A 26,145-nucleotide genomic window follows, 5' to 3' on the forward strand; every position below is an offset into this window, starting at 1 on the left:
TAAAAATTTAAAACATCACAAAGCAAATAAATTTAAGAGACGAGCAATAATGGCTTCACACAACGAGAGTGCTTATTAGATTTAGCAGGCAGAAGTAGTAGAAAACGTTTTGCGTCCTGACGAGTTCCCGCGAGGACAACAAACACAAATGTTTATAGAAATAAAATTAAAAGGTAAATAAATCTTCAAAATAAAATGTAGGAATTTTACTTGAAAGTTTGACAACCAAAATTTGAGGAAAATTCTGATCACTTATTCTTAACGGAGAAAACGTCATTTTCTAAAGATGTAATCCATGGTATTTTACTTCTTGTTTTCTTGATGTTAAATGTTGAGCTGACCGAAATTTGGGAATAAAACGTGTTTCGATAACGAACATACGCGGAACTTTCCTAAAGTAACACCTCCTATTTTTTTTTATTCTGCCCGAATAGATCAGAAGCAATTACAATTTGCATTATAATGATAATTAAACTAATGCATTCGTAACCTGAAAGTCTCATCTCTTTCTTGCAGATATAGACGCATGGTCCCCAATATAGAACGAAATATTTGAATAGTGATTAAAATTCTTTATAACAACACTTTCGCGCGTTTTAAGCAGACTTGTTCATAAGAATTTTCATTCAATGAAATACTGATGTATTTCCTTGAGTGAAATATACCTCTTTATTGTCGATGTCATTGAAGAGGTAGCAGTAAGTAATGAAGGATAATGCGCGCACATAAATTAGTGTGCTCATTTTGTCGGATCCCATCGGTAATCGACTATTCACCTTAATTTCGTGTTAGTTTATGTTATAAACTCACACATCCATCTGTAAACGCCCATTCTGATATTTCACCGGGTTTGCATTTACAACAGTAAGCATTTTATCTTACTTTGATAGAGTTCAAAATAGATTTCGGAGCCTAAAGGAAATGCCCTTTTCTCTTCTCTGAAACCTTTCTCTCACTGAAGAGACGTTGCGAGCCTGTATCTGCTTTGTCGTTATTTTCATGGCAAGTGCTCGTCTGATCTGATTTATGACCCCCCCTTGCCTGACTTTCATGGAAAACACTCATCTAGCTGCAACCACTATCAATAATTTTCCCCGCTCTTTATCTGTGCCTAAACCAAAACATAGATTCCGTGAACGAAACTTCTTTCTTAGAAATGCCCACCCGTGGAACTCTGTTCCGTTTCCCTGCTTCCTAACTGACTACAATATGGTCGTCTTCAAGTCCAACGTGAACAAGTTCTTGATGAGCCGTTCCCCTTAAGTAATCCAATTTCCAAATTTCCATTAATAACGATTACTACGATATTGTCACATTGACTAATGTACACTCATTAACCCTTATCCTCGAGTGGCCTCCAGGCCTTGATAAATAGTGACTCCGTTGTAAAACAAGCTCAACTTTTTGATCGCATAACCTTGATTAAATCAATCAGCAATTATTTTATTTACGACAATCGACCGTTTTTATGGTTTTTATGGGCCACCAATCGCGTTTAGTTTCTTTCCAGTTAGAATCTCTGTATCTATAGTACGTTTATTCCAAGCTAGTGACATTTCCAATACAATCAAGATATTCAATATAAAAAATTAGGAACGTCTGGGGTTTACAGACCGTGCTATTATTTTAGATAGGATTTTAAGCTTAAATTTAATTTTACGGTATGTTTTGTTTATTGAATGTTTAGCTGAATGTACAGAATAGTAAACAAATCTGCCTCCTCATATAGGGATAGCTATGGAAATAATAACGTTATTTTAATTACAACACAGTCCATAAACTACAGAAATGAAATTAATGCCATATTGTGTAATCCTTGTTACTTGTAACCTCTAACCATCAATTTTAATTTGACAGTCGTACTTTGCCTATAAAGTTCAATCAAAGCTGAAAATGCCTGCAAATATGTAGAAAAATGCATGTTCAAATAGAATACATAAATATGTAGCATGCATTTTTACTTAGTGTTTTGGGGAATATTTTAGAATAAGATACTCACAGAAAAATTTCCAAATTATCGAAATAAAAATCGTGAAATATTTCCGACTTAAGGCTTACAAAGCACTCCGATTCAACTAGTTCCATGTCACTATATATTGCGCCACAACCACTTCCGCTACGTCGCATGAACTGCGGTGATTGCGGCAGATGATTTTAACTATTCGAAGGTGGATTTATTTTGAAAGAAAAACATCCTTGGGCGTATTTTTATTTTACCTCTTTTATTCAAAGATCTTTTACGACCCATATTACCTATAAAATGTTGCGGTGAATTATGCAATATCGTAACAAAAAGGCCACCATTCGTTAACTGATGCGCAGATAAGTTGAATACTTTCGATTTTCGCATGCAGCTATATTTCCAGTTTATGAACCACATTTCATAGTTTGTCGTTAAAAATTATTTGAATGATTACAAAAAACCTTGATTTTAATATGATGTGGAAACGCAAAACACACAGACACACACAGAGACACAGACAAAAAAAAAAACACACACACACACACACACACACACACACACACACACACACACACACACACACACACACACACATATATATATATATATATATATATATATACTCCTTAACTGAACCTGCAATATATGTGGGAGTAGCTGAAAAAATAAAATAAAAATGAGAAACCGGAATCAGCCATCAACAACAGAAAAAGTTATTTATTTTCATTGCGATTTTCCTTTTTTTATTTTCATATTTGAATACCGCCTTCTGTTTTGTTCTCCCCACGGGAATTTTACAGTCGAAAAGACCAAAAATATTTAAAAAGAAAGAAACAAACAAACAAACAAACAAAGAAAAAATAAAAGCAAAAAGAAACTTGAAATTAACCCCAGGCAAATTTAATGTAACAATTCTTTTCTATCTTTACTAAAAAATATATATATTCGGAATATTTTTCTGTTTGTATGCTCGTTTTCCTATCAGCAATGAGTTATTCCTTTCTTTCAACAACGCTTTCTAAATGACTATTTGTTGCTATCCTCACACACACACACACACACACACACACACACATACACACTCTCTCTCTCTCTCTCTCTCTCTCTCTCTCTCTCTCACACACATCCATGTATATACATGCGTACATAATAAACTTATCCATGTTTCATTGCTGTAGAAAATAAACAGACTGAATTCGTGCATGGTTATCGAAGTGATTTTTACTTGAGCTGTACAAAAATCGTGATTATTATTTCAACTCGGACTATTAATTCTATTGGATAATGCTACTGTTTTTGTTTGACACTTTGGCGTACATCGGTTCTTCACAGAAGAAAGAAGTCAGCGAAATATTACATAAAAAAAATCGAAAGATACAAGGTAAAAGAAAGATACAGGGGGGGTGGAAATGAAAGAAAATGGTTGGTTATAAGATGTTGAGCTGAAAGAGTATATAAAAGATTCTTATTGAACTGTGTAGTACAATATTACTTCTTGATAATTTATTAGTACTTATTAATGTATCTCACTGGTGTCAGGTTTATATATATAAGATACAATCGACACTATTTTCCTAGAAATGTTAATAAATTTATATTTGCTGCATGTTCTAGGTTTTTCCGCCCCCCCAATATTTTCTGCTTCATAGAAAAGTATCAACTGTATCAATACATATTTGTTGATTTAATATATTTCTTATTCTATGGAGTTTCCACGGATCCTGCTAGTAAAATACTATTAGCTTCCCCTTTTATGAGTTAAATGCAAATGTTATGGAGTCTATGACATGAATAGCGCGATTAGTGCGGGATGGCGGTCAGTGCGATGGGGTCAAAAAGGTTATCGGTTTCATAGATCAAACCCCCTGACTTCCACTGACAATGCATGTTCCTGCATGCAGCAAGGGGTCACGAGGCAGTACACGCCGAATAACAGGAATTACAACTTCACACACACACACACACACACACACACACACACACACACACACACACACACACACACACACACACACACACACAAAACTTCAAAATAAGAAAAAGGCTGTTTAGAGTTTACAGTTCACAGTTGGAAATAGGAACCCTTGCCTCACATTTACACGTGCAGCTGTCCCTACAGGGTGTATCCTTTGTCTTTCGAGACTGAACGGAGGCATCATGTACTCACTAGGATTTATTCATTTATTTATTTATTTAAACAAACAAAATAACAAACAAACAAGCATATCTTTTTGTTGTAATCTTTTATGTATTTCTGTTATAAAGACTCACCTATATACCAATATATGAATTCTTCCGAACTGTATTAATATAGCAAGAAGTCCCGACTCTCGTGGTGTTTGTGTACTTTTTAGTATACGTCAGTCGCGGTTCCGACTTTGACAAGCATCCTGACAGAAATTTGTCGGACTGGTATAAATGAATTACAACTTCACACACACACACACACACACACACACACACACACACACACACACACACACACACACACACACACACACACACACACAACTTCAAAATAAAAAAAAGGCTGTTTAGAGTTTACAGTTCATAGTTGGAGTTCACTAGTTTTCAGTTCGACAATATACAGTCCAATGTAATAAAAAAATGAAAAAGGAGGAAAAAGATGTGAATCGATTAATTATTCTGTGGAAAGTAACCGCATTTTAAGTCGCCTGACGAGGACTTACGATGTTAACGCATCATTTGTCCGAAACATAGCATATTCAGTGTAGCGACATTGTAGATTTGTTTATATTAATAAAATATATGTTGTTCTTCTTTTATTAAGCACTCTTAATAACCTTGTTTAAATCCATTTATTGTCACTCTTGAATACCTATAACGTGTTATATATATATATATATATACTAGCAGAACTACCCGTCATTGATTGGGTTAAAAAAAGCCTTAAAAAATGAACCCTTGATGTATTATAGTATGAAATGTTATGAAACGAGGTGTGCGTGTAAAGAAATAACTTCAAACTTTAGGGCATCGAAACCAAAGCAAAATATGATGAAAAGAAAAGTAAAATTTTGCAGAAATATATATGTATATTTATATCAACTTCGTAGGTAAGAGTGACTAAAATATACATGTTTTTAGAAAAGCAGAAAAAACGGAGATTCTATTATCCGCACCCATCGACCGATTTTAATTTCCTAATTGCAAAGAGAATGTAAAATCATATAAAAACAATATAATATTTGGCAACAGGTTGTCCATCAATAGTTCAGAGAACTGAAAATGAAGTCGGTCCTCTTATTTCATGATGAAGGAGTCTCAAAAAAGAAACATTCATCGTGACGAGGGTGCGCAGAATAAAGTCTTCCAATTGTAGTGTCAAATTTTACACATGGGTGATCCTCAATATTAGCTGCCTGTTTTCTCTTCTGCATTAATTATTAAACCATGTGTAACAAGATGGAACCTGATTATAAATAAGAGGGGTTTTTTTTTGCAAAATTATCTCGTACTACACAAATTAAAAATGCAGTAAGAGTTGTATCTTTTAGATTTAGGGCAAATTGGCCAGCATTTTTGTTTGTGAAATAAATCCTCTAACACTGTAAAATATGAACTGCAAGCTGCTGATTGGAGGATGCTTTTAATGAATATGAAAAACCCTCAAAATACGTCGAAATGTTTCATTAGTGACGATAGATCTACCAAGTTCATATCGTGTAACTTCATCATTAATATGTTTTTGTAAGGGAAACATGGCTTCCTCAGATACCTTATTTACAAACATAGTTAATAGATTTTTTACAGAATTGCAAAATTCAACATTTATGTGAGCATTGAAGGTCTTTGAAAGTAAAGGAGCGTTCTCTCTGCCTGCTTCCCACTTGACTACAACTTGGATATCTTCAAGTCCAACGTTAACAAATTTTTAATGAACCGCCCCCTTAAGTAAACACTTCATCAAATCTCCACACAAACGTAATGTACTTGCAATAACCCCTATCCCTGAGTGGCTTCCGGGCCTTGATAAGTGGTGACCACTGTGTAAAAAAAAAGATACAACCCAATTACTGTCATCTTCATGCCTGCCAACCATAGTTTTTATGCCACCGTCTTCATGCAATCTTCTCCTATAAGACGGATAATCATCCTCACTAAACTGAGTTTAAGTGGAGAGTTTTTAGGATATCTTTTTGTACATTGGCTATCAACCATACAAGTTGAATATTAATAGATATTACCACAAGACCCATGCACCACGTGACTCTTTATTATTTCACATAAGGTTGGATTAGTTGGTATATCAAGTAACTCAGCTGATATAATGGAATCAATTTGATTGTAGAGTTTTCTGGTAAGTCGCACTAATATGAGACAAGCCCCTTTTTTGTCACTCATTGTGTACATGTAGCATCTCAGTGGGCTAAAGATTTCTAATTTGTTCATCAGATTAATCACTTGGATTATCTTCAGGAAAAACACTCTGACCAATTCATATTGTCAATTGATGTATGTTTGTTCAAGAAGAATTTCATCTCGAATTTCCTTCCATTTTAGATTTGAAGTGAACGTGATAAACAAGCCTGGTTTTCCAAAATTTCTGACATAAGTCATTGCATGTTGAATCCTTTTATGCACATATCGTAAACTACCTGTGAAGTTAGAAGGTAATATGCATATCTTACCTATATTGTTATTTATATGATCTTTGAGATATATGTACGAATCTACTCTTAGCTTGTTTTAATGAGTTTTTATATATAAAAGTATTTCTGCTTCAATTTTTGCAAAGCTGTAAACTACAAACTGGGGGAAGAGATTTTGATTTCTGTGAAGAGGATTGAAAAAAATATCTCTGATCATAAAATGGTCCGCATAAATAGCCATACATGAAACTTGTTTTCTAGTATTTTCAAACTGATTTTGGATCAAGTGAGATGTGATGAAAGGACTATAACCTAAATATTTGTTCTATTTCTAAATTATTTTAGCAAAAAAATAAATTTTATTTCGATCAATCAAACTATAAATGCAAAAGTAACGAAATTCCATTCCTTTGCAATTGGAATTTTTAAGAAATCATTAAAAAATATTTGTAAATAAAAATGTGTTTTATTTGTTAATAAATAATTCTTAATGTAGTATCTATCATGGACATTTTTAAAATTTTTTATTTTTTAATGAATAATTAAAAATTCAATATCTGCTCTTTCTTCGTCAGTCAGAGGAGAACATATCCTTTTCGACTGAGGTGATTTTTGCCCCTCACAATCTTCATTTATACCTCATAATAGTGACCGTTTTCAACTTTGTCATACTCTACCTACCTCATTATTTAATTCTTTTATTTATTTAATAACAATAAATGAATCACCATCTAAAATAGTTTTAATTTTTTTTTTCTAAAATATAGTTAAATAAGATAATTTGTTTGGGAGTATTGTCGAAACAAATTCAGGGGATTGAAATAGAATTTTACCAATATTTTAATAATTTATGATAAAACATGGAAGAGTTAAACTAAACGCCTTTAAGTAACTTTGGTATTTAAAAAAATCAGTTACTTAAAGAGGACTAGAACACAAAGACAGAAAATAATATCAATTCGTTTAACCCTTCAATTTTCATCATAAATTATTAAATATTGGTAAAATCCTATTTCGGTCACCTAAATTCGTTTCAACATTACTCACAAACAACTTATTTTTCTTAAACTATATTTTAGTAAAAAAAAAATACAAACCATTCTATAGCAGGCAGGTAGACCCCATAATTTTTAATGAGATATTTCTATTTTATGGAGATCAGGCGCGAACACAGGCCCCATAATCTTATCATACCATATTACTTCAAACTGAAACACGCGGATAGATATCAAAAGTCTTTGTTAAAGTTTCTATGGAAGGTAGGTGAACACGAAGACCCCCACAATTTTATTATACCATTCCAGTTCAAGCTGACACATACTTATCAAAGAATCTTTATGCGCATCTACATTCAAAACCCTTCTAAATGTTTGTCTTTTTAGTTTTTATTTCCGTTCTTTGGTGACCGGGCGCGAACAAAGACACCACAATGTTAATAAAGCACTCCTGTTCAAAATGTAACATACCCATTGTTGCACCGTGGTACTTCCTCTATCATTGTAGTATTAAGTATAATACTAACCTATATAGCAGCCTATCCGTGTACAGACACACACACAGACGGCAAGCTTTATTATATATACTAGCAAAAGTACCCGTTGTTGACTGGGTTCAAAAACAGCCTACAGAAAATGGACTCTGATTTATGAAAGTATGATAGGTTATGAAAAGGAAGGGTTATAAAGAGATAGCCTCGAATTTGGGAGTATCAAAACCAAAGCAAAATATGATGAAAGTAAAAATAAAATAGATAAACCCAATAATTTATTATACCATACCTGTTCACACTGAAACACTTATCACAATATTCTGTGGATCTATATTAAAAAAACCTTGTTAAACTTTGTAACATATTCTATGGAGGTCAGGCGCGAACGAAGACCCCATAATTTTATTATACCATATTTCTTCAAACTGAAACATAATTATCAAAGTATACTTACGCAGATAGATATGAAAAGTCTTTATTAAAGTTTGTACCTATTTCCATTCTATGGAGGCCAGTCGCGAACGTAGACCCCACAATTTTATTATACCATCCCTATTTAAGTTAAAACATACTTATCAAAGTATTATTATGTACATCTATATCAAAAACACCTGTAAACGTTCTTTTTTTAATTTTTAAACTTTTTATTTCCATACTGTGTGGACCAGGCGCGTACGCAGACCCCACAAGTTTAATGAATCATCATTATGCCAGATAAACCTACCAATTCCTGTGTCTCGATACATCTTCTATCATTATATGTGATCGATTTTCTATAATAGTCAACCATATAGGAATCTATTCGTGACCAGACACACACACAGCCGTTCAGCTTTATATCATAGATTATTATAGAGGAGTCTCAAATACAATACCTCTTATTTTTATTATGCCTGAATGAATGAGAGGACTACAAACTGCATTGTTATCACAGCTGGACTTATGTATTCATGACCTGAAGCTTTAAGCTCTTGCAGATATTGATTATTGTGAGATTCTAAGAAAGAATCGTTGTCATGGACGTGAGTCAGAATCAGAAATACGTAATTGAATTCCTGACAAAAGTGCATTGCTTGTTTGTTTGTTTTGTTTTACGGCATATCAACCCTTTTCAGGTTATTTAATCCAGTGATTTTGAATAACAATTTTAAAATAGAGTATATTTGTTTTTCTAAAGTCGGTTTCTATTCAACCCATAGTTGGGACCCTAACAGGTACTACAACTCCGGGTCAGAGTGGACCTGAGAGCAATGGCAATTAAAGGGTGGCTTCACACTCCCCGAAGCCCGCACGCTGGGGCCTCACCATCGGATATAGTTTAAGGTCATATCCAATACCTGATATTTTATTAAGTATTTTGGCATCTTACGCAATCACCATGCATTTCAAATTATTAAAAATACAATTAGGCAATCCTAATATTTGCTATATAATAAAAGATACTTGAGAGGAAAAGGCGTGTTTATTTATTAATCATTAGACAATTGAAATGAATTTGAAGCAGTTGTGACATCCGAAAGCATATAATGAATGCAACAGTGCTATCATCTATTAAATAATGAAGACGACAAAGAAGAAAAGCAACATTTAATTCATTATGCAATATTTTGTTATAAAATATTCGCAAGTCTCGTCTCCATTTTTATATGACTGCGGCCATATTGACATTCATTTGATGTTTTTCTTACATCGGCCATAACATATCGGTCGGATGTGCTTCAGAGTGAATAACAAAAGATCTCGTATTTTATCTTGAGTTTGGAAAACGGCAGTGTGTTATTATGCGTATATTCATTGAATTAAATAAAGCAAAATTATAACTGGTACTGATTTGCTTATATACTAAATGTAATATCGTCTAAAGCGTTCATGTCCATCGAAATCTTATTTGCACCAATAATACTCACAATTTAAGCACATTTAAAAATTTCGTAAATTTTAGTAAATATTTTGACGTCTTATATCACTACCATGTATTTCAAATTATTAAAAATACTATCGCAACATAGTGCATATGAGCGCGTGAAAAGTATTAGAAGCAGAGAAGGATGGTGGCTTGCGGGAAGATTAGCAGCAGCAGCAGCGCTGCATATGCTAACTGGGAAGTGTGAGCGAGAAGAAGAAGAAGAAAACGAATGGAGAAAAAATGCAACATGTGCTCGGAGGAAAAAAAAATTCTAGTCGAAGAGAATGGACGTGTAAACGCGAGAAATTACTGGCTTCGGCCGGCGTGCGGTCGGAGAAAGGAGAATCCCTACCAGGCAAAATAAACATGTACCAACGAGAGCTTTTTTTTTTAAACGGTGCCGAAAGTAACGGCAATACAACAGAACCCCAGGATACGGTGCCTCTAGGATACGTTTTTCCAGCCCTTGGTTACGGTATTTGCCACACATTACGGTGTTATTTATAACGTTATTTGATTATATAAATGTGTATTATATACTGTAGTATATTTTGTTACAAACTTTTTATGCTACATTTCGGGGTTCTACTGTAAATATATTTGTAAATAAAAAGAAAGAGAAAGGCGATGTGTGTTTATATTTACTTCTATTCCTGTTTTGTTTATTTATCCTTTTGCGATATAACGACTACGTTACACTATTAGGCGATTTCCATATTTGCTAAAACATAAAAAACAATACTTGAATATTTGCAAAATAAACAAAGACAATACTTTATAATTACTGAATAATAAAAGGCAATACTTTAATATTTGACAAATAATAAAAAAAAACAATACTTTCATATTTGTTTAGTAATAAAAACAATACTTTAATATTTTCTTAGTAATTAAAGACAATACTTAAATATTTTCTAAATAATAAAAGACAATAGGTAAATATTTGCTAAATAATAAAAGACACTACATTAATATATTTTGAAATAATAAAGGACAATTTTTAAATATTTGTTTAACAATAACAAACAATACGTTAATATTTACTTAATAATAATAGACAATACTTTAATATGTGTTAAATAATAAAAGACAACACTTTAATATTATCTAAATGATCAAAGACAATACTTTAATATTTGCTAAGTAATTAAAGACAATACTTAAATATTTGTTTAATAATAAAATACAATACTTTAATATCTTCTAAATAATAAAAGACAATATTTTAATATTTGTCAAATTATTAAAGACATTACTTTAATATTTACTAAACAATGAAAGACAATACTTTTATTATCGCTATATAATAAAAGACAATACTTTGATATTCGCTATATAATAAAAGACAATACTTTGATATTCGCTATATAATAAAAGACAATACTTTGATATTCGCTATATAATAAATTAGAAATTTGAAATTAATTTTAAGCAATTCTGAAATCTGAAAAATATAATAATAATTTAAATTAACCAGTCTCGGGCAGTGTTAGTATGACAATATTAACAGAATACTTATATTATCTGACTATATTACTGATGTCTAAGTCGTTAACAATCAGAATGGCTAATTTTGTTCAATAGACCTAGGACTTTAAAACAAAATAACTAAGATGATGATACTCGCTTAAACAGTTCATGAATAATGGGTTTGTACTATTCGCGTGAGAGATGAATACCACTCTATTGTATTTTCATATCCTTCAGATCAACAAGTCTTAGTTTAAAAAAATACTTGCTATTTTCATGTAGACGTGTTTGATAACATTAAAAATGCTTCCTTTTATTGACTGCAACAAATGGCTTATCTGATTCCTATTCAGAAAAAGTGTTCATTAACAATGCAAAACTTTCATTCATTTTTCTTCGTTTAAGGCGAACGAATACAACGAGTTCATTTGAATTCCTTTTTCTTATATTTAAACACTTCCGTTTTGGTGTGGCTTTTCCATTTTTAGATGTACATCCGGATGATCTCCCAAGCTTCGATTTTAAATAACACTTTTTTTTTTTTAGCTGCGTCTAACGTTAAATTGTCTGTTATGCTTCAGTTGTAAATGACTGTTTTATCGTTTCGAGATTCAGATTAATTAATATTCGTTTAAGTTGATTTCTATTATCTTCCTTTTAAGTATTAGATCAACGATTATACAGGCCCGGTCGCCATTCGAGAATGCGATAAAAGACACCATCAGTGGGATGTTGAGTGCTACACCGCGGTTATCTAGAGAATTTAATTAATCATATGATTAAAAATAAAGTTAAAAAATACAATTCTCCTACAGCCTTTGATCCCTCCAAGTGTCCTGTCTATTTAATAATTCCTTAGGGGGAGACCGGTCTTGTTTGGGTAGACGAATCATTAAATCTGTATCAAATTGTTATCCGTTGTTGCTCTGCGTTTGCTCTTTAGTATAAAGTCCGCATTTCTCTTAGTTGTTAATGATGGTTTACCTTACATCACAAAGAGTAATGTAGTTTACGAATTCAATTGTCAGTGTGTCGCTGACAATGTGGGTCGAACCTCCTTAAATTTGCAGGCTCGCATTAATCATCATATTCCAGAAAAATAAGATTGGGCAAGTCTTGCTGCTCTTACCCCTCCTTTTCCACCTTGGAATCTGGCACTGACTAACACCTTCACGAAAATCCAGTATATGCCAATGTGTATAAAATGGAGTGTTTTAGGATTTTGCACCATGCTGACTCTCAAAATCACTTGCGGATTTTGGAGTCAGTCTCAATTCTTTCACGTAGACCCTCTCTTCGTCGACAGAAAGAATTCGTCAAATCATTAGACTTATGTTGGGATATATTTAAACTCTCCCCTTTATCCCCATTGTACATATATTTTACATAATTGTAAATATTTTATTTTATTCGTATTCCAACTCGTGTCTCCATTTTTTTTCTCTCGGTAAAATTTATACGCACACTCCCTTAAATCTATGCTCTTACGTGATATTTAAAAAAATTTTTTTTTTTGAACAGTCCAACAATTAAGTCCTGATGAGTTTGTTGCCGAAAGGGGACCTTAGTGTTTTTTTTACCGGCTATTTTCTTTAAACAATATATATATATATATATATATATATATATATATATATATATATATATATATATATATATATATATATATACACACATACACACACACATATATATATATATATATATACACACAGTGCCGACAAAAAGAAAGTCCGCACTTGTAATTTTTCAAAAACTGCAAACTTAAGATAAATGTAATGTAACTGTTTAAATAACCTATACCTCATTTGATTCGCCTGTTATTCCTCTATAATTTTTGTTCATATTTTACTTCTAATTTAACTATTCTAGCGTTCACGTCTGTTTAAAAAATTAACTTCAAATTAAGGAGGCAAAAAGAAAGTAGGCAGAAACAAATTCGCTCAAAACCAGCTTAAATTATCGCCTCTAAATCAGTTTAAAATATCCACCAACAAGTAACAAAATATCTCTAATCGTAATTGGCAGTGTTCGTGATGCTCCTAAATCTGGTCGTACTAGAGTTATTTCTAACATGGAAGATAATGCTATCAAGAGCAACAGCCGCAGAAACAGATTTGAAACGTCTCCCCAAATCCAACAACAGTGCACTCTTGTTAAAAAGTGCTCTCTTTCTACTGTCAAGAACAGATTAAAGGAATTTAATTTGCGAGAATACGTTGCAAGACGGAAGCCAAGGATTTCTGTAAAGAACAGAAAGCGCCGTCTGGACTTCGTCAGATGCAATGAAGATCACGACTCTTCATATTGGTCAAAAATGCTTTTTAGCGACGAAAGCAACTTCAATAGGCTAGGCAGTGATGGTAGGCAGTACGTCCGTCGGAGGAAAGACAATGCTCAGTTGCTCATTTTTAACGGTGCAAGGTAGTGGAGGTTTGGTTTTGGTGTGGGGCATTATTAGTTCCAAAGATCCAGGACCGATAGTTCGCTTGCAAGGTCAAATTAATTCGACCGAGTACATTAATATGTTTACTGAGCATTTTCTACCGTACTTTGGTCGGAATTTGGATGATAATCCCATCTTTACGCAGAATAATGCTGTTATTCACACAGCTCGCAATGTCAAGAAGTTTCTGGAAGAGCATTATAATTCAATAAGTTCAAAATATAATATTTTATAATCTAAATAGAATAAACACTAATTATCTCCCTTTGATTATTTAATTAGAAAAATAAGATTATCTCCCCCCCTTTTTTCAAATATTTGCTTAATTTTAAATTAGGCGTTTACTAACATATTCTAACCGCTAAAAAATGTTCCATTGGCGTTCTTTTGGAAAATTCAACATTTCGTACATTTATAAGCTACAATCAACATCCAAATGAATGCTTTGACGATAATTACGGTTTTCAAAAGGCGAACAATTTAAAATTATAGATATATATATATATATATATTTAAAGGAGATTAGAACATTAAGATAAAAAGCTATAGCAAACATCTAAATGACTATTTTAATCACAGTTCCTGATTAAAAAAAAACGAAAAATTAAAAGGTAAATATCTCTATATATTTTTGAAGCAAATTTATTATGTAAATTCAAAAATATATATTTTTCTCTACTTATCTCTAACCTATATTAATTTTCTTATAAATTTTAAATCCAGACCTTTCATTTCAATTTTTCAGATTACTCTGCCTTACTTTTAATGCTAGGTTTATTTATGGTGTCTTTTAAATTCAATAAAAACCCTCCAAAATTTGCTGATGAGGAGACCTTGCTTACCAAAAAACTATATATAATTATTCTAAATAACTTGATGTATACCACAATAAAAAGCATTGTTTTCCGAAACGATCGTACAGATAATTGATTTTGTTGTTGTTCCTTCTTATGAAACGGATTTTTAATTTAATTAAAATTTGATTTTAAAATTTTAAATTATAAATCACATTACTTAATATATATATATATATATATATATATATATATATATATATATATATATATAATTCCTAACTTTTATTAAAAATATGTTATTATAACCTTATATTTAAACCAAATTCAGATTTATAATTTTATTCTATTTTTATTCTCAATCCATATTACTTTTCTTATCAAGTACATATTTTCCTTTTTATTTTAATTTTTTTTCCAGATATATCTGCCTTACTTAAAAATTGCTAGGTTTATTTATGGTGTCTTTTACATATAAAAAAAAACAAACCCACCCAATACTTTTGCTGATGAGGAGACTTTGTTTAAAAAACTATATGTCAAAATTATTGTCCGTGGCTTAATGTCTATCAGATTTAAAAAATCGTTTCCGAAACGATCGTACAAATTATTGACTTTGTTGTTGTTCCTTCTTATAAAACAGATTTTTAATTTTTAATTATAATTTAAATTTTAAATTATCAATCATATTGCTATATATATATATATATATATATATATATATATATATACATATATATATATATATATATATATGACATTTATTACTTTGAGCATCGTTAGAATTCATAGATGGACTCATCTATGAATTCTGACGATGCTAGTTGGATATTTCCTCTCTTTGAAGATCTTCCTCTAGCTGAAACAATATGTAAACTCATTCTGGACTCACAGTAATAAATTTCCTATATACTGCTCTGACTACACATTGAGCACTCTAGTCCGGTTTTTTCACCACTGGTAAATATATATATATATATATATATATATATATTAGCAAGGAGAGCCGACGTCACCCGCGAATGGACGGGGATCAACGACTGTTTCTCTCCTATGTTTCCTGTCATATATTTCAGTCATTTTCAATCCTCCTGGCAGTTACTTAATTCGCAATACATTGTAGTCTACATTACACTGTAGAGAATCTACTGTTGCTTTGATGAAATTATTTCATGAAATATCTCGAATTAAAGGTTAAATTGTCATGCTTCAATTGCACTCTAAAAATAAACATTCATTTCGAACGCGTCCATTATCTCAAAGAACCTACTGTTGATTTTATATCTCAACCATTTCTGTTTGTGCGCTAATAAAACTTCTCAAATGCACTTGCGAGGTTAGGCTTATAAGGCGTTAATTTTAGTAAAAATAGCCTGTTCCTCCTTTCATTTGTCTTTTCGATTATCAATTATTGGTACTTATCGAGGGAATTCCAATACAAAACCTATCTAAAAACACTACCAGGTTCATAAAGTACATCTGCGTGAAATTTATTCGGTTACTTTGGAATTTATGTCGCCGTAGATGTTCTCTATCCGATATCTTGAAGCTATCTTAGTACTTTGTGACGATATAAAATTTCCCGTTACAAGCAGATGACGTTATTCATTCGTAATGTCATTCATATGTGATGTCGTGCAATGTACACGGAAATAATGTACACGGAAATAATGTACACGGAAATAAACCAATATTATCACAAGTTCCACAAAGTTTCATCGTTTGTTTCTTTCTTTTATTGTGTTTGGAATTTATTCCCTTCCCTGTTTGTCTATCTACTAACATGCTGAAATTCAAATGTAATATGGATAAGATTTTACTGGCAAACTTCTCAGGCAGTATTGTTTCTTTATAAACCCGGCCCCTATAACAGTAGCATTCTAGGTTTTAGTAGCAAAAAACCTTGTTTTGAATGAGAAAAAAGTACAAAAAATGTATATAATGGCCTCATACATGGGATTAAAAAAAAAATTAAAAACAACGTGCCACAACGTTACTTCATTAAATAAAACAATAATATTAGCTCTTAAAAAATTGGAATTGGTAAGTATGGATACAATTGTCCACTGTCTCATCGACAGAAGAGTATTCTCATTTGGCTGACACGTTAGACGTAGACGGATAGTGTTGTCTCTCTGTAACAATGCAGTGGTCCTTATCTAAATGAAGATATGACCACAAAAAGTTATCTTACTCTTTCTTTTCGTTATATATTGGCATAATAAAACAAAAAAGATACTAACATTATTGCACCATGAAATCATTTTTTGTCACTTTATTCTTTTTATAGAACAGACGTTATATAATATGTAAGCTTCTCCTTTCACGGTAGAGGATATGAAGCTACCAAATGGGCGTCCGAAATTTTAAGCTCGCCTGCCAAAGAGGTTTTTGTTAAGGTTGGTTGGTTGGTTGTTTTTGTTTTACTGCATATAAATCGTTTTCAGGTTATTTAATGCCGAATCCAAAGGTTTTGGAGAATTTTTTTTTTTATTTAACCCATACTTGGGACCCTAACAGGTATTACCACTCCAGGTCAGAGTGGACCTGGGAGCAATGTCAATTAAAGGGTGGCTCCACACTCCCCAAAGCCCGCAAGTTGGGGCCTCACTAGTGGATATAGTTTAAGGTCATATCCAGGACCGTTTTTGTAAAAAGAATTTGTATTTATGGACACAGTTCTGTAGAATGCGATCTTTTAGGGTCTAACCTCTTTAATATATTACACCATCTATAGAAGAATTCCAACTAGTTTAGTTATGTGCAATTTCCGAGAGCATATTTCTCAAATATACGATTTTATGCAATCTTCGTAGCGACTTCCTGGTTGTATTGATTTCCTCAACTTACAATAGACTTAAAGGAAAACGAAATCATTCTGAAATAGTCCAGTGTCTTGCAATCTTCCTGGCATTGTTCAAAATTGTTGGATTGCATTGACATATTGCAGAAATAAAAGATTGCAATTTCTGATCTGATTTCTTATGATTGCCTTTATTCCCAGAAGGACGAAACTTTTCATTCTATTTATTCTACGCCATGTTTTTAATTTTCGAGACAGGATTATGGATTAAACATTCTTTGAGATTGGACATTTCTTGAATGTCATTTGTGAAACACTTGACTGCTTTGACGCTATCTGAACTGCATTATTCCTTTAGGGGTTCAGAATGTTTTGTAATGCTGTAATATTAGGTAAATATTCTTAAATATGCAAACAAAGATGCGGAGTCGGAAGATATGAGCTCCGAATGCAACTCCTAGGATTCGCAAAATATCGATACGGACTCTTAGAATTCCAAAATATTCAACACATACCCGATTTCTTCTTTGAAATCTAATATTCAAACGTTCTCTCGATTCTTCTAAGATCAAACGTCCGAATCTGACCCTGTACAAAATTCTCGACTCTCCCCGACTCTGTAACCGACTTGTAAATACACTAGCTATAATACCCATCCACAGATGTATTTATAATATTACAAGCCTGGGTGCCCGGCGTTGTCCGGGTGTTTGGAGGTATGTGTTAAGCAATAAATAAATAAATAAATAAATAAATAAATAAATAAATAAAATAAAGTGGTAGAAGGCAGGCTCGGACCCGTACAGAGAAGGAGGAAAAGAACGCGAAAAAAAAAAAACGTGACGTCTTTACTGTTGTGTATATCGCCAAACCGGAAGTGACGGATGTTTAAATTTAGGCTAGTCAATCGAAAAAAGGGTATGACTTTCGAAAATATCGGCGAAAAAAGCGACCCCTCCCTGTAGAAAAGTGCTCACTTGAGGTTGAATGAATGAATGTTTTTAGCCATTTTTTCGTTATTTGTCCTCCTAAGGGTCAAGGTTAAAAAAGATACAAATATTGTGCAAATCCGTCGTCTCTGTCGAAAGTCTTAGGCATACATACATAAATACATACATACATACATACATAATACATACATAAATACATACATACATAAATACATACATACATAATGTATACATACATACTTATATTCATACATACATACATACATAATACATACATAAATACATACATACATAAATACATACATACATAATGTATACATACATACTTATATTCATACATACATACATAATACATACATACATACATTTAAACAGACATGTGATATTTATATTATAGATGACACACCTTTACTCTGGAATAACTGGACGAAATATGATAGTTGTTGCTTAGATGATTTAAATAATAGTTTTAGTTCATTTCTCCAATTTAGGGGTGGTAAGTTATTAACTCATCGATATTGCTATGAAATTCTTGTCTTTAACAATAGGTTAAACCTAATTAATATCAAAGATTACACATTTTCATTGCTTGTATATTACAGCGGGTTTAATGTTCTATGACATTCGTTGAAACTAAAAATACTTTAAATCAAAGTGATATTGTTATAGCGTACCCTGTTATACGCCAGATCTATTTCGAGGTGGTTAAACACTACACATTAACTAAAATCCTTTACAAAAATATGATTTCATGTACACCATAAGAACTGAATAATATAAAATGTACAAAATTAAGAATCATTTACATAAACGTAAAACATAAACGCTACGCTGAACATTCCTAAAGAGGTCCAGACTATTTGGAAACATGAACAAGCTTGCCGTTGACCAACCTTTCAAAATCCTAGCTAATTCTGATTAACAGAAATATAATTAGTTATGGCATACCGATTACAAGCAGTTTTGAAGATAGGGAAAACAGAGGACTCTCTCTAAAATGAAGTGGAGCAGGACTGATACTTAGATTGGATAATTTCGAGAAGATAGAAGAAAGTTCTGCAGCGCAATGTTAGAGAATAACAACAGCAATTGAAACAGAACCGGAATCCTTAGACTTGTCAAGATCAGAAAGAATTCAAGCAACTATCTTCGAACAGAGTCCAGAGAGTGATCAGTTTTCGAAGGAAAATCATAGAAAATCGGTACCAGAATCACCAAGAAAAAATGGCTAGCAAAAAGATTAGCAGAGAGATCAGTCTTATCATAAGAAGATAAACGAGCCTAAGCACGATTAAAAGGATCATTTCGAAACGATAATAATAATAATAATAATAATAATAATAATAATAATAATAAAAAAAAAAAAAAAATAATAATAATTATTATTATTATTATTATTATTATTATTATTATTATTATTATTATTCACTAGGAATTTTCACTCAGGTTATCATCAAAGATTTCCCTTAGAACAACCTGTAGTGTTCCCTGGAGTCTGAGTGACAACAAGTCTCCTCAGATTTTTAGTACTCTCAATCTCCTTCGATAACTCTTTCAAATAAATTTACGTTATCGCAACAGCCGTCTACCATTGGGTTTTCGGTAACAGCGGTCATTAGTTTTCACTGAAATTTGGATGGCAATAAGTGTCCGCATTGTCCCAGTCATTTTTGAACTCATCCAATAGAAGTCTGGTTAGTGATTTTCTCTTCGTTCTTTCCATCCTCCTTTATTCTCCACGGCTATTTGGCGTTGTTTCAGTTGATCCTGAATTTTTTTTTGCAGGGGAGCGTTAACTTAAAATTATACAGTTTTAGTTTTTTTTTTAAATTTAATGTGGTGTTTCATTGTGTTTTACTTCTGTAGCAGTTTCTATATGTCCGACTAGAGCCTCTAACTCATGTATTTTAGTTTCTGTATTCAAGGATTTTCCTTAACATTTTAGTTGTTTTCATTATCTTTATCTGTTGTATCTTCTGATTCCAATGTCTCCTATGATTTATTTCAAAGTTTTTCTAGTATTACTATTATGTAATAGGTCGAACACAAGAACGTGTCGATATATCTATTTAGTTATCTATTTCTGTATCTATCCATCTCGGTCTATCTATCTATCTAACTGGAGAGATGGACGTGAGATGAATATGATGAATATTTATAAGATCTTTCAAAATATGGTAAAATCGCATCGTAGACACGTTTACCGGAAGGACTGGTCAGCTGATCGGATCTGCGTGTGAGTCACGTGATCATATCAGTTGGAGATCATTGAGAGTTGGAATTTAGACGTTGAGCCGAGCGAACGGTTTAATAGGTCGTCTCCCCACTTCACTGAGAAGGGAGCTGACATGTGTGAAAATAGAGACCTAGAATTACCCACGCAAGCAAAGACATTCACTTTCCATTCTTCTGCGATCGATACCTGGAAAGTGAATAAAAAACTATATAAAACCAATCATCGTCTTGGAGTCAATGTGTTTCATCCAAACAGGTTCACGCCTCTCCTCCAAGAACAAGATAAATTCCACGTGGACAGCATCAATGACGCATTAAGGTATGTCCAAAATACATGTATCACCCCCTCCCGCATATGGACAATGAGATATGAATATATCATAAATTGACTGCAACACAACATAATTCTAAGTACGCATATCAGCATTTAGACGATTATACCACATTCACTGTTTTGGAACCTTTTGCGGTACACGATAATATAACATTACTCTTATTAGTTGTACTATGTTGATTTTCTTCATTTTCCATAACCGTTTGAGCTCTTTGGCCAGTTCCATGTATTTGCCCCACTTCTATATCTCTTTGATCTTTACACTGTGGTTTGCTTGGACAGCGAAATGTACAATCTAAATTGTAAATGTACAAATCCAAAAGAACGAAAAACCGTTCTTATTATGATGTCTGGTTTTCTTGCTTAGATTTGGTGAATCTGTTTGTACGTCCATGTGTCATAGGGTTTTGTGACTTGTGTTTTTAAGTACTGCTGCCAGTTTGTCCTTGTACCATTTGCCTGGGTGTTCAAGAAGCAGTTATCTGCATAATTCCCAGTGTACTATCTTCCCAACTTAATCGTGTCTATTCTTGTACTTTTTGGTGTTGTTTGCTGCATTCGCTTATTATGTGGTCTATTGTTTTATCTCTTTGTCCACAGAATCTGCATTTGCTGTTTTCCTGTGTTGTCGATCTTTGCTTTGACGTGGTTGGTTCTAATTGTATTATATTATGCGGCCCAGATTATGGATTCAGTTTCTCTGTTTAGGTTTCTTTTTAATAGCCACGTGCAAGTGTTTTCGTTAGTCTCATATTTTGCCATCCATATAATTCGTCCGTGTAACCGTTTCCTCTCCCATTTTACTTTTCCCGTCTTATCCCTTCCTTCTCTGTTTTAAGTCTTGTTCATTTTTCAGTGTTTTTGCTGCAGTAATTCTTTTTCGTGTTCTGCATTATGTATTTTTCTAATTTTTTGTGTCATTCAAACAGTCTTCTATCCAAAAACAGTTATCCTCCTCTGCCTCTCCTTTTCACATAGAGTATGCCTTCTCGAACATGCTTGTATCATTCCACCCCCCCTTTTTTTTTTAGATATAACCAATGGGCGATTCTCGCAAAATTGTCATGACGGCTCTTGCATTTCTTTTGAGTTAACTTCGCACAACAACTGACAATGTGTTGTACATGATTACAGTTTTTTTCCCACACAGTCGACACAAAGAACTTTCAGCCATTTTATCAATGTGATACTTTACATAATTTGTCCTGGGCGATTGCTTTATGCATCAAATATTAGGGCTTCTGTCGCAAACATTTTAATAACTATCACCAGTTTTTTTTTGTTTATTGCTCCTGGTATATTTCTACTATAATGACGATGCATTTGCTTCTCAATCTTTTCCTGCTCATTTCTGTCTTAAATTCCTTTCTCCTTACGAGTCCGCTCGCTTTCATCTTTTTAAAATTTTGATAAACTTTTCATAAGCTTTTCCTTACAGATGAAAACTTTCAGACTGTTTTCTCTTTCTTTTACGCATCGTTCTTTTTAAGTGTTAAGACATGTTGAACAGAGTGCAGTGTCGATACTGAGTGTGAAGTATTTTCCAGTATCGATCCAGTAGATATCTCACTGCTGATGCAATACTCTATTTATATATGAGACAGATACGTCCAAGGATGGAATACTGTTGCCACATCTGGACAGGAGCTGCTAGAAATGACTTGTCCTGCCTTGATAGAGTTCAAAATAGACTTCGGAGCCTCGTAGCTGATGTCCTTTTCTCTTCCCTACAACCTCTATATCAAAGAAGAGATGTTGCGAGTTTGTCTCTGCTGTATCGTTATTTTCATGGTCCCCCCTCGCCAATCTTTCACAAGAAACACTCGTCTAGCTGAACACACTATCAATAATTCCCCCCACTCTTTATTTGTGCCTAAACCTAAACGTAGATTCCACGAACAAAGCTTCTTTCTTAGAACTGCACGCCTGTGGAATTGTCTTCCGTTTTCCTGCTTTCCAGCCGACTACAATATAGCTGTCTTCAAGTTTAACGCAAACAAGTTCTTGATGAGCCGTTCCACTAGCTAAAAAATTTACCGAATTTCCATTACTAACGATTACTATATTGTCCAATTTCTACTGTACACTCTTTACCCTCTTATCCCCGAGTGGCCTCTTGGCCTTGATAAGTGGTTATTCCTATGTAATAAAAACAAAAAACAAAGGTGGCGGCAGTAATTGCTAGTAACAAAGATGGCGGCCAAGAATCAAATGCAGTCCGTGACGTAGTTAACGGCGAAGTGATTGAATCTAAAATTCGACAATTTTTATAGTAACTGTGGAAGATTTTCATCGGTTGGTTCGCACAGCCTGTGGTTATAAAAACGAATGTCAAAGTCATTGGTGTTATACCCCCATCAGTCCTCTCATGGGGGAGGTCTCCTAGCGGCTTCGGCTGCAGGGAAACAGGGTAGTAGTACTCTTCAAGGATCCATTTTTGACACTCAACCCGACAGGTGAGGGGCCGGGAACCGGCCCAGCACCTGTCGGACTGAGGTACGCCGCCTGGGTAATACCTAGGAGGTCCACTCTCTCAGGCCTTGCCACTGGACTTTCCGGTGGAATAAGTTCATTGCTTACTGCCTGAGGGGCCCCTACCTGGGAATGCCGACGAGATTACTCAGGCGATTTTTACAATTGCAGGAGTTCCCCTCCTTTAGGGGAGCCGGCTGGATCCCCACTTTCCGGCCTTGTGTCACATTTTGTCGAGTTGGACGACAAATAAATAACTACCCCCCCCATTAGGAGTAAAAAACATTTTACACACACCCTTTTTTGATATAATAGAAAAATCCTTTCGGATTCAATTTTGGTTTGACTTGAGAAAAGGAAAGAAATATTAATAAATAAATAAAAATAAACCAATAAAAATTTTTTTGTATTTTTCTGTCTTTTTGGGAATTTATTCTCATTGGTCAAAAACTTAATAATGTGTGCAAAAAGAAGCCATGTTTATTTTTGTAAATCACATGGAGTTTTTTTTTATGCACATTTTCAAATATATAGACAAAGTAGACACTTTTCAAATATATATGTACAAACACACACATAGAATCCTATTCAAATACATATAAACATATATGCACAAAAATTCACAAATATACATTTTGTTTTGTATTTATATACAAATATACAAATAGAATCCTAGTCAAATACATATTAACATTTATGCACAAAAATTAAAATATACATTTTTTTAAACGGGAAACATTATGTTAGGTATTAGTTGATTAATTTGGTTAGTAAGTAGAAATGGTCGCAGTTTAACATCCTACCCGGGACAATTTACAATTTGTTTTGGTGTGATTTCGACTGTTCATGCTTCTCTTTTTGGGTTTCTGAAAAGAGATTTATTCCTAATTAGATTCCAAAAAATTCGTTTGTAAAATGTTTTAATTTAATCTTTTTATAGATTTAGTGAAAATGTCGGCTATATTATTCTCAGACGTCACATAAGTGAGAGCAATAGATTTTTTTTTACTTATTTCATCCCTTATGATATGATACCTGATATCAATATGCTTCGACCTTTGATGAATCATAGGATTATTTGCTAATAAGATAGTGCTCTGATTGTCTCAATGAATTACTATAGTTTTTGTTTACTTAGATCAGGTTTTAAAATAGATTTTAGAAGGGTGTTCAGAAAAATTACCTCCTGTGCGGAATGAATAAGGGGCAACAAATTCTGTTTCACAAGTAGAAAGGCAACAATTTGTTGCTTTTTAGTTTTCCAAGAGATCATAGGCCCAGTCTTTGACAGTCTAAAACAATTCCCAGTTATACTGTTTCTATCCTCAGAGTTACCCCAATCTGAATCTGAAAATCCTTCTAAATTTAGAGGATATGTAGACTTTTTAAAGATTCTTCCTTGGTTCCTTTTAGATAACGAAGGATTTGCTTTGCACGATTAAGGTCCTTAATTGTCGCTCTTGATAAGTGTTAAGATAGCTTTGTAACAGTGTAACATATGCCAGGCCTAGTTGTGGTCATAAATAAATGAGGCTTCCAACAATTTCTCTATATAATCGATTATCTATGGATTTTGTTTCAGTCTCTATATTTTTATTTATGTCCATTTCAACGGGAGTTTTACACGGTTTGCAATCTTGCATTGAGAACTTGAGCAGAACTGCTTCAATGTATCGTGATTGGTTCATAGTTATAGTTTCATTTTCACAGGTAAATTCTATAGAATTTACCTGTGAAAATGAAACCATGACAGTCGTCGAATATCGGCCATTTAAAATTTTTATTTAATTTATTTTTAACATCTTTTAAAGTGTTGTCGCAGTTTTATGCGAGTAATATATCGTCAACCCAAAAACCAAAATCAACAATTTATTACCTACATTTTTGATATACATGCAATTCCGGTTTTATTAAATAATTATGGAGTGTTTAGATTCCAATTGTTAGCACTTTGTCTTTGTCAGTATAACGATTAATTAAGTTTCCACAAGCAATTTTTATTTTTCATTTTAAATCCCCCTGGAGAGTAAATAGAGAGTTCACAGTCAATCGGAGTATTTAAATAAGCATTTTTTACATCATTTTGGTGTATTTTCAAATTGTATTGAGCGGCAAGTTGTAATAAAATTCTAATTGTCGTTGAATTTGTCGATGGTGAAAATGTTGCAAAATATTCCACTCCAGAAATTTGTGAAAAACCTTTTGCAGCAAATCTTGCTTTAAAAGGTTCACTGCCAGAAGCTGTGATTTTTTTTTGAAAAACCCCAGCGTGAAGAAATATTTTTATCTGTTGATTTTACCACTATTTCGTATGTGTTATTTTCAGATAAAGCTTTCAATTCGGATATCATAGCTTGTTTCCATTCTTTGTTATTTCTAAATTAATCGCCTCATTATAACTTTCCGGTGCGCTTTTCAACGAGTAACAGTAATCCACTGCGTAGTCATGTATCTTTTCAATTTGTAAGAAGTCTGGCCTTTTTCGCTCCCTTATTGGGCATCGACGAGTCTGGTTAATATTTTCGTCAGTAGTTCTACTGTAATTGTCGTCGCTATTAATATTTTCATTGTGATCGATTAAGATGCTAGGTAATATGTCACGTTTTTCATTCACTGGATCGCCATTTTTTTAATTTAATGTATCATTGAATTTCACACATCTAACCCTCT

This window comes from Euprymna scolopes, chromosome 4 (genome assembly GCF_053919585.1).
Source record: "Euprymna scolopes isolate OS-2025 chromosome 4, ASM5391958v1, whole genome shotgun sequence".
Classification (NCBI taxonomy): Eukaryota; Metazoa; Mollusca; class Cephalopoda; order Sepiida; family Sepiolidae; genus Euprymna; species Euprymna scolopes.